Genomic DNA, 11338 nt, shown 5'->3' with positions numbered 1-11338 from the left:
GGAAAGAGACCTCCACGTCGTGCACTTATGAAACTTGCCAATGCCTTCGGCTGAGTATCGCATAACTTCTTGTGGGAGTTTAGACTTCTCAGTAAAATGAGTAAAGGCAGAGCGTATTTTAAAATATTCAAATGTGCAACACAATAGCAGAGTTCAGTACAGAAGGGCAGCATCTGCAGATAGGCATCATGACAGAGTGAACAATTTCCCCTCCAGCAATCAGTAGTGCATCATAGTGGGTTCAAGGCAGGGAAAAGGCTACGGCGAGGGGTTGCACCTTCCACCCGGCTCAGCGTACATGATTAAATCATATCGTATGCAGAACCTTGCACAAAAGGTTACTGAACAAACTGGGCGAACAGTGGATTTAAATTGGACCTAGAAATTGGATCACAGCCTAAGCTTTTCCCAAACGCTAAGTCAAGTATAATGAAGAGAATCTTTATTTCACTACCTCTTGTTAACAGAACACTGTCACGTTACAGCTCTGCATAGCGGAGGAAACAATTCCAGCTGTCCTAGACGAGACGGTGTAAAGCTTAACTGACAAGGAGCGGCTCCGGTAGATCAGGCAGGGGACAGTTAGAGGTACAAAGGGATAATTGAGGGCACGGAGGCGTCAAAGCCACCAGGCAAGTTAAAGGAAAATTGTTCCTTTTTTTATTCTTTGTTCATTATTGTGAGTTATGTGACATTTTGCTAACTAACTGATCTAGGGAATGCAGCCACGTCACTAGATCAAAGTCAGAAAGTGGCTAGATAACCAGACACATTATATAAAACTGTGGTGCAAGGTTCAAGGTTCAAAAAGTGGTTTGTTTACAGGGTATAAAATATTTTGGAGTCCCATCTCCATAGTCATAGTAGTTTGGGCAAACTAATATCTTCATTTAAGGAATACTTCACCTGCAGAATGACAATTTGTATATCAGTTCCTAACCCTGTGTTACCTTGAGTTCTTAAAGGGAATTTAGTTTTTCTCACATTCCTTTACAGTAAATGAAGTAAAAACTCTCACAAAACTAAAGTTTCCTCTCCAAGACTTGGAATATACGTCTCATTTATCAAGTCTTATGCTCATTACTTCCCAAACACATGCATTTTCTAAATAAATAATTTAAAAAATATATTCAAAACACTGCTGTGGTGTCTTGAATGAGTGTAAATAAGGGCACTGCTCATCCAGATTTGCACAGAAAGGTATATCAGAAAAGTATGCAGAAGAAGCTTTGAGCAAAAATGTGTTTGGGATGCAATGAGCATACGACTGGAAAAATTCGACATGGATTATCCTGAACAAGAGTTTGTAACGAGATGTTTTACTTCAATTCTGGAGAATTTTCTCAAAGGTTTCTTCTTGAATCCAGGCTAACATGGGGAAAGTAAATGATACACAAATGGCCATTTTTGCGAATGAAGTGTTGAAAGAGGACGGCTGACGGTTTAAAGACCTAACTGTCATGACAGTAGCCCAGCGTGTAAACAAGGCCAGACCTGGCTGCTTTGATTCATGACTGCAGTCAGATTTATTGAAGGGGTCAGCAGAGAAAAGAGAAAACAGTGATCTAACCAGCCATGGTCCTGATTTCTCTTTGCTTCTCTCCTGCACGGCAACAAAACACATTTCACAGTGATCGCATCAAAGTGGCCCAGATGTGTCTTGAGTCAGCAGAATGGAGTCTGATGTGCTTAGGTCTAGTCTCGGCTCCAGAGCAACTCTGCCCTCTAGCTGGTGAAGCTCTGAGCCAGTCAGGCAGGAGCTTCTCCTTTTGGAACTTACTTATTGTGTGGAAAATTGCTATAATGAAATAAAGATGAAGTCCAATAAAACTCTGAAAATAAGACTGGTGGAGTATCTTTATAGTAATGGGCTGAGTTTGACCACTTTATTAAATATTTTCACTATGTCCTGATTCATTTATGTATTTAATTCATATTCATTTATACCATTTGCTTCACAATGTCATATTTATTAGGTATTTTTTAATACCGAGGATATAAAAGGAAGCCTAAAGTTATGAATTTCGGTGGGTTTTGATTTAACCCATTAACATCCGCTCTTTTTAAATTTCCTGTTTTTGTAGCTTTAAGGTTGGCTCTGTTTGATAATATTTTATCAGGTTGCTACAGATCTTCATGGCAGCTATATGATGTTTATACTAACTTAAATACAAAAACAAATATTCCATGTTTTCATGGCTTCATCAAGTTAAAAATGTTGTCGATGTCGTGTGCACCATTTCATACATTTCCCCAATTTTTGGGGTCATTTTGTGTCTCTTTGTAGTCATTTAGTGAATCTTATTGGTTGTTTTGCCTCTGTTCATAGTCATTGAAAGTCTCTTTGTAGTCATGTTGTGTCCCTTTGTTGTTGTATTGTGTCACTTTGTAATTGTTTTTCAGTTATTTTTGTCCTTCATTGTTTTTTCCCCTTGTTTTGCATCTTTTTGACGTCTCTTTGTGTCTCTTTGCAGCTGTTTTGCATCCCTTTGTAGTTATTTTGTGTTTCTTTGTCATCATTTTGACTCTGTCTTTTTGTATCTCTCTGTAGTCTTTTTGTATCTCTCCGTAGTCCTTTTGTGTCTCTTTATATCACTCTGTAGTCTTTTTTGCATCTCTCTGTAGTCTTTTTATATCTCACTGTATTCTTTTTGTATCTCTTTGTAGTCTTTTTTGTATCTCTCTGTAGTTTTTTTGTGTCTGTCCATAGTCCTTTTGTGTCTCTTTATATCTCTCTGTAGTCTTTTTGTATCTCTGTGTAGTCTTTTTGTATCTCACTGTAGTCTTTTTGTGTATCTCTGTAGTCTTTTTGTATCTCACTGTAGTCTTTTTGCATCGCTCTGTAGTCTTTTTGTGTCTCTCTGTAGTCTCTTGTGTCTCTTTGTAGTCTTTTTGTGCCTCTTGGTAGTGGTTTTATGTTTCCTTGTGGTCATTTTGCATCTCCTTCTAGTTGGTAGTGACTCTTTCTGTATAATTTGAAGGTGAAGGCCTGGGCTGGTGGGAGCCTGTGCCCTGCAGGCCTGTTCAGTAATCCATCCATACTTTGTGATCTCCAAGTTTTGTGGGTTTGTATAATGTTCAGCTGCACAGCATGAGTTTGCACTGAAAGTATTAAGCCAAAGTATTATTCGTGGTAACAGTTTTGATCCTGTCAAAACAAGTGATGTCTCAATCTCTGAAAAAGTGTTTATTTTTCTGAACCTAAACTTTTTCTTACATACCCCGGTTAATGTGAATTAAGATTGGGAAATTAAAAGTTGTTTTCATACTCGGATATTGACATCATGAATATATTCTTCTGAACTTCAGGTTTGACTGAAAATCAATCATAAATGTGAATATCTGAGAAGGAGAGAGACCAAGCAGACTGACAAACAGGCATTTCTGAGACAGACCAAGACAGAGTGTCAAAGATAAATTCTCTCTAAAGCAAGTGTAGCATCATTAAGAGCAGTGCAATAAGTTTGCATTTTGGCCATTTTACTCCCTGTATTTCATACATAAATGATATTCTGTCGGTTGCAATCATTCTGGTTTGATCCTCCTGTCAAGAAAGATTAAAACAAGAAAAAATATCAATCCTTGGCAAATCGTTCCCCACTTTTAGGAAAATATTTAGGCAACTTGACGTGAAAATGTCAAAGATAACGAGGCTCCATGAGGCTATAAGTTTATTATATTTGATTTGATTATATAGAAATTCAGTCTTGAGTTGGTGCCACTGAAATCCTGTTTTCAGTTCACTGAGTGGGTTTGATGGACTTTGCAGCTGCATAATTCATAGTGACAAAGTTGTCTGCAGAAAATTGCGCTCTTCATTCTGAATTCAAAAGATAGCAAGATATTTTACTGTCCATGGTTCTTCATTATAATAAAGAACTGAAAGAACATGAATAGAGCTCAAATTGAATATAAGAATAAATTATTCATTACTGAAGGTAACCATGAAATGCAGGCAGTTGAGGATAAATATTTTCAGTACATTCTGTCATCTCTGTTTTATTTGTACTCACAGTGTCCCTGGTCTCAGCGGGAGAACGAGTGTTTGAGACTTTCAAGGAAAAACACCTGCTGTTATACCTGAGCACCATTACAAATAGAACATGCAAGAAAATAGTCCATCAAAAATGAAGGCATTTTAATATCTGCTGTGCAACAGTTCTGAGAAGAAGTGCTGTGTTTTTCTATTCGTGGCTCTTTTAAGGTCTTGTTTTTAAATGTCTATATGTTGGTCAGTGGGTTGGCCTTCCACTTTGTTTCAGACAAAACAGCAGCTATCAGTTGGACTGCAATTAAATTTAACAGGGCCATAATTATGTGCTCAATTATGTGCTACCTCCCCATGCCCCTCAATGTAGCAATTTAAAAATGATTTAATCAACAATGCTATGCTCCTTTATCGTTCTCCATTATGATTACTTGCAGTCGTATTACACAGTCGCCCATAAAGTTGAAATCAAATATTTTTTACCTCTTTCCATGAAATGATTGTGACAATGTGATTTATTATTGACAAATGAAGTGTATATCTTCTCAACACTTAATTAATTATTAATCAATCTATTCTAAACATATCACAATGAAAATGAAACAACTATTAACAGAGGATTGTGTCTGAAAACAAAATTATTCCAACTTTATGGGTAATCGTGTATGAAAAGGGGAAAATGAACCACAAAGAAACACAAAATGACTACAAAGAGACAAAAAGCAACTACTAAGAGACTCAAATGACCAGAAGAGACACAAGACGTAAAAGTAAAAAGAGACTTAACAGGTGTGAAACAGACAAAAAAGTAACTACAAAAAGACAAAACCATTGCAAAGTGAGACAAAGTGACCATAAAGACACACAAAACCACAGAGATGTGTATCGATTACAAGACAATGTCATCATTCGCCCACCAGTCCCTTATCCAGATTTTAAAATGTCAGGTAACCAAAGCTATTGACAAAAGCAAGTGAGAAATTACAACTCAAACTGCCCTTTGTATAAAACAAAATTATTCTAACTTCATGGTCTACTGTGTATTATGGTATACTGCACTTCTGTGCGTGGTTTATCCAAGTGGTGTTGCCGTACCCCAGCAGAAGCCTTTGATTCACTGCTGTGGGTAAATACAATCAATACTAAACACTGTTCTGTCTCTTACTTAGAGACAGTTCACAGGTGACTTAGAGGAGGTGAGAAAAGACACTTCTTGAACTATAACACAAAACTATTGGACTTTTTTTATTTCCCCCCAATGGCTAACATTGACAAGGCCTGGCCTCCCCATTGTTCGATAAATAATTAGGCCTTTGAAGTTTAGCACAGACATTAATGAATCCTAATAAGTTTGTGGCTGCAGGTTTTTGTTCCAGCCAAGGAGGAGCACACCTGGCTCGACTCATTCAATCACCTGAACTGTCTTCGCTCAGTTAATTTGTTGTATCAGGTGTGCTCTCGCTGCTTGTAACAACAAGACAAAATCCAGTATATGTCTGACCATGTTTGGCCAATGCAATTTTGTGGGCAATGTGTTACAGGAATAGGTAATGGTACGCTTAATTACATCATGAAATCCCCTATCAAATGAATCAAAGCACACTACATGTTTTTATGCATCAAGGGTACTTTTGTGGCATTTAGTGGACCATTTTCTGCTTAAACAACTATGTAAATACACACATATGGTGCTGTACTGTGTATGCACAACAAGTTCTCCAACCTAAACAACAGAAGAGGTCGTGTGTCATTACCACCCATTACCCACACGTATGTATGTATCGCGGCAGTAGGTTCTGGCGGAAGTTAAATAGTTACAAGGGTCACGTGAGTATCACAAGTTACGTTAAAAAACATGATTCACGTAACTTACGTAAACAACGTAACTTAAGTAAAAAATCATAAAAGATCTTTAGGAACTTTCATAAAACCGCCACCCCATGCAGCCTCACACTGAAGGCGGAAACCCAGCATTTCAACTTTGCCTCGCTGTCAATCACCATTACATCAATAATATGGCGGCGGACGCATTACAGTGGTAAGTGAAATAAATCAATAACGCTGTTTTTTGCTGCCTGTGCACACGACCGGTAAATATGATTTTAACCGCATCTATTTTCATTGATCAAGTCTCCCAGTCTGTTTGTGCTACTGTTTCACGACATGCAGATTCATCTGTCGCTACAGTGGGCAAGGATATAAAATCAATTAATCAATACATGCAAAGATTGTTGCTTTCTTCCCATGAAGCGTTTAATAAGACAGTCGGTCCTGTGATTTGATCTGGCGACCCTGTACTTACAAGCCCAATTCTCTATCCTCTAGGTCACGGACACTTGGGGGTTTAGATGAAATGCCTCAATACATGTTGGATGGATTGTCATGAAATTTGTTAAAGACATTCATTTAGATGAATTGTCGTAACTTTGGTGATCTTCACTTAGTAGCATCATCAGGTCAAAATTTGAATTTTACCAGTACTTTGGTTTATGACTAATTTGGTTGTGCTTTGCTTGTAGTGCTATTTAGCAAATGTCTGCTGACTAAACCATGGAGGGAAAGATTTTATCAGTGTCATTGTGAACATGTAAGCACTTGTCTCTTTTTTTCAATTAGCTCTCATTCTTACTATTTTGGAAGCCCTAAGATTAAAATACTCAATAATAGACAGTCATTCAGACTTAGACCCGATTAAATGTTTTTATTCGGCCTTCAGATGGCTGTACGGTCGAGCTGCACTGTGTGTACCAGGATAAGATTGAGCAGGTCATTTCATTCAGGACATTACCAACAAAAATAGTTCAGAGGAAATGGATCAAAACAGGTGGACCTTCAGATACTGATTATTCTCCAAAACCTTCACAAAGTGCAAGTTGTGCCTACTCAAACTTAGCAAAAACTCTGTCATCTGGAACATTTCACTGGCTGAGATGGATGACTTCTGTCAAATACAACCAGCCCACTGCTGAACTATGGCCAGGACCCCACATGATTTACATGAAAGTACAGAACAGCATCCCCAACTTTTCATCCTTTTTTTTATTTTTCTCCCACATGGACACATTGAGCCCCTCCCTGACTCGCTTATGACAGCCTTCATGTCTTAGCTGGGATGGAGCCACCGAATCCATCATCCTTCTCCAACTCTGCCGCTGCGGCTGTCTGATCAATGATACCACTAATAATAACTGCCACGCTGTCACCTCTGTCTCATCATCCCAACTGGCACAGCCAGGGGCAGCTCTCTGCAGATTGCCTCCACAGATTAGGACTCCATTAGAGAAGCTATTTACCCACCTTTCCTCCCCCTCGGGCTCCCCTTCACTTTGTTTGCCAACCAGAAGACCCCATGGAGGACATTATAACCTTTTTCAAAGTGAGAAATAACTGCTTTGTGTATATTGCTCCAGAGGCATCTGATAAATCTGGACTCAGGAGTTCTGTGTCGAGGTACCGCAGCAGGGAGAATCGTCTTAAAGTTTCAACTCAGGGGCTTGTGGTAAGAAACTGCATCCAGTTTTCCTCTCAGTGGGCGCCATTAATCATTTTGCCAGCACACACCTCCATGGCATCACCCACACTCTCAGTTAAAGGTTAGCCTGGAACGAGGCCACCCCTCCCCTTTTCTCTCTGTGATAAATATTCAGAACCACACCTCAGTTGTCATGAATTAAAAGAGCAATATACATGCATATTTATCGTCTGTGAATGTGTATTTCCTACAGATATTATTACAAAATAATGGCTGAACTCTCCGGTTCACCCCTCTTGGCTGCCTCCGTGGCATGACGACAGGAGGGAGTCCCGTAAATCACCGGGCCCGGCACCACAGCCCATTACAGCACTCACTTAAACCAATCATTAGAGAAAGAAGACCCATTGCATCTCTGCCCTCCTCTGCCATTACCACTTCCATATTAATCATCCTCTACTCTGCAGAAAGAGCAAAGAACAAGAACAAAGGTCCTCATTTACCCCCCAAAACAACAGTACAGGCTTCTCTTTTGGCCTTTTATCTGCATGACTAAGCTGGTTGGAGCTGCGGAGTTAAGCACTGTTGCTGAGCATAAAAACTGATATAATATGGTTCCCTGAAACCTTAATATAAGTGAACATATATATAACTTTTGGGAATGATGAAGGCTCCCACTGGCTGCTTTAATTAAGCGCAATGAGCCCTGTAAATCCAATATTCATCCAATAGGGAATGATTTGTGAGAGAATGGCTTCCATTACACAATAGAAAAATAGGCATTTAAGCAGATACAAATGATCTATTATGATAATGTAATTCCCCTGTCTCTCAGATTTCCCAAAAGGGAGTAAAGGTGTTTTGAATTTTCAATGCCAATCTTCCCTTACAAGCAGAGAGAAATTACGAGAGTGAATCTCGTCTCTGGCAGTCCATTATCGGACCAGCTTCTCTCCAGGTAATTTCGCTGGCAAGCGAGTAGTCCCGATAGACAGAATGGGAAAAGAAAAATGTCATATTTCCTCCACCACTCTTTAATTCATGAGTCCTCTGCCTTATCAGACCACTGGAGTCCTGACCTGTTTTACTTTCTGCTGGCGTCTATTGTGTGTGTGGGTGTCCTTCCCCCCGAAGACTTCCGTTTTTCCCTTCCTTAACACTGTGCAGGCCAAGGTTCCCCTGCTTCCCCCAAGGGACTGATAACACCTCACACATACTGAGTCAAGGGGATGGGGTAGGATAAGGCTTTCAGAATTCTGAATTGGTTTTCCTTAAATTTGATTAGCATTTCATGGTGCTCCATTTTCTCGCTCTGCACCAAGGGCAAGCACTGGGATTATGCAGTGTGCTTCACACGTGCCAGATGCGCGTAAAAATAGCATTAGCAAAAAATACTTAGCATCTATTTTAAAGTGCTGGGGGCTCCGGTAAGGTGCTGTTATCCATCCCAGACTATACAGGGAGTACCAGACCGCTTGACTTAAAGGAAATTCCAGTTTAACACAACTTGGGCTTCAATTTTGCAGTTTTGGCCATCATTTATGTTGGCAAGAAAAACATTTTAGGCACCAGGTTAATTGCTGAGATGTTGGAACACTGCAACAAAGCTAAAAATAAGTCCTGAGGGTCAAGACACAGAAGGAGTCAGACCATGGATGGATTACTGATTGAGCCTACTCCCACCCTGGCCTTCACCTACAAAGTGCTGCTCAAAATAACAACACAGACACATAATATAAAAACAAAGAGACAAAAAGAGACTCCACAGAGACCAAAACATTTACAAAGAAATGCAGAGCAACTGCACAGAGACACAAAGAGACTAACAACGATGATTACAAGGGGCAAAACAACCACAAAGAGACACCACAAAGAGTCAAGAGGCAACTTCTTAGAGACTTAAAATGACTACAAAATGACTACAAAGAGGCCAAAACATCTCAACAAAGAGATGAAGGAGCAAAGAGACACAAAGACATAGTCATAGGAACTACAGCCGCCCATAAAGTTGGAATAAAATAATTTACCTCTTTCCATGAAATGATTCTGACAATGTGATTTATTCTTGACAGATACAGTGTATATTTTCTCTTTCTCTTTCTATTTTAACTTTATTAATCAATCTTTTCCAAACATATCATATTCGGAATGAGACCATAATTAACATAGGATTGTGTCTGAAAACAAAATTATTCTAACTTTACGGGTGATGAAAAAGGGAAAAATAACCAAAAAGAAACACAAAATGACTACAAAGAGACAAAAATCAACTACTAAGAAACTCAAATGACCAGAAGAGGCACAAGACAACTGCAAAGAGACTTAAACATTGTAAAACACAGACAAAAAGTAAGTACAAAAAGACCAAAACAATTACAAAGTGAAACAAAGCCACTACAAAGACACACAAAACCACAGAGATGTGTATATATTACAAGACAATGTCTTTTTTCACCAATCCCTTATCCAGATTTTAAAACGCCAGGTAACCAAAAATCTATTTAGAATAGAAGAAAGTGAGAAAATTACAACCCAAACTGCCCTTTGTATGGATCCTATTGCTCTGTACTGTAACCTAAGTTACACTGTGGTCTGTTTCTTACCCCATCATCAGACCAAAGTGATGTAACTGTCTTTCCAGATCTTTTTGGCCAATAGATGATATCATAACCATTCTAAAATTATGGCCCAAACTACAATAATTAGACCCAAATTGTAATAAGCCTAAAATGTCCTTTAAATCCTTCATCCTCTGTCCTGCCTAACGTCTCTGATGCTTTCCAATCAGCCCAATGGCACAAAGCAGGTTTGTGTTAATGAATCTGCATGTAAAGATGATATCCCTGTCTCTGATTGGGTTAATTGCACTGTGATTGAATCTAATCAAATAAGAGCAGAGCAGTTGAAACATAATTAAGAAGAGAATTAGATTGTGGATGGGCTTTTAGTTAAGCCCATAAGTCACAAAATTGATCAGAGAGGACGAGCGAAAGACGGCGGCTGCCAAGAAAGGGAATGATATATCACAGGTCAGACTGATCACTCTGTGCTGCTGTCACATGCACTTCTGCATTTAAAAGTTGTCCACTTGTCACAACTTTTGACCCATTGGTAAATGGATCTGGGGTGTCAGCGTGAATTAGTAGAGCAGGGGGAACCATCACTTTACATCAGTTTTCATATTGAGGGAGCAATATTTACAATACAATTTATGTTATTCATGCAGACAGAAACATGCAGTGAGATTATTCCAGGCAGGCAGTGTAGATATCTCACCATTACAGATAGCTACTCTTGTGGAATATGGCAAGAGTGGGGTATTACCTGAATACAGCTTTCCATCAATCACAGCAGGCAGACTAATGTTTAAAACTAGGGAGACACAGCTGACAATGCAGCACCCATCTGTCTTGTCCTTCATTATGGTCTTTTTCTATTTGCATTGATTGGCTGCAGAAAATGAATGTAAGCAGCGAGAGGAAAGATTTAGAAGGAAAAAAAATAGTGGGAAAAGAAAAAGATTGTGCCTGCTTGTGTGTGTGTGTGAGGGAGTAAAAGAGAGATTGGAAAGAGACAAAGACAGACAGAGGTTAGAAAAACGAGAGCTCACAGTAATAGAGGTGAAAAACAGACAGAAAAGGCATGTCAGGATGGGGAAAAACAAAAAAAAGTAAGACAAAGTCGAGGTTTCGGAGTGAAAGAGAGTCAAACGCACACACGGAGCCGGATAATGATCCAGGTTAAGCACAGGTTTGGCTCCCGTCCAGATGCTCCTGGTCACGGGGAGGTCAAGCAGGCCACATCCATCAGCAAAGAAACGCAGGATAGACTCTTAAATGGCCTGGTTCCTCCCCTTCCAGCCACTACAGAGTGATGAC

This window comes from Centropristis striata, chromosome 19 (assembly GCF_030273125.1).
Source record: "Centropristis striata isolate RG_2023a ecotype Rhode Island chromosome 19, C.striata_1.0, whole genome shotgun sequence".
NCBI lineage: Eukaryota > Metazoa > Chordata > Actinopteri > Perciformes > Serranidae > Centropristis > Centropristis striata.
Note: the sequence above shows the minus strand (reverse complement) of the source record.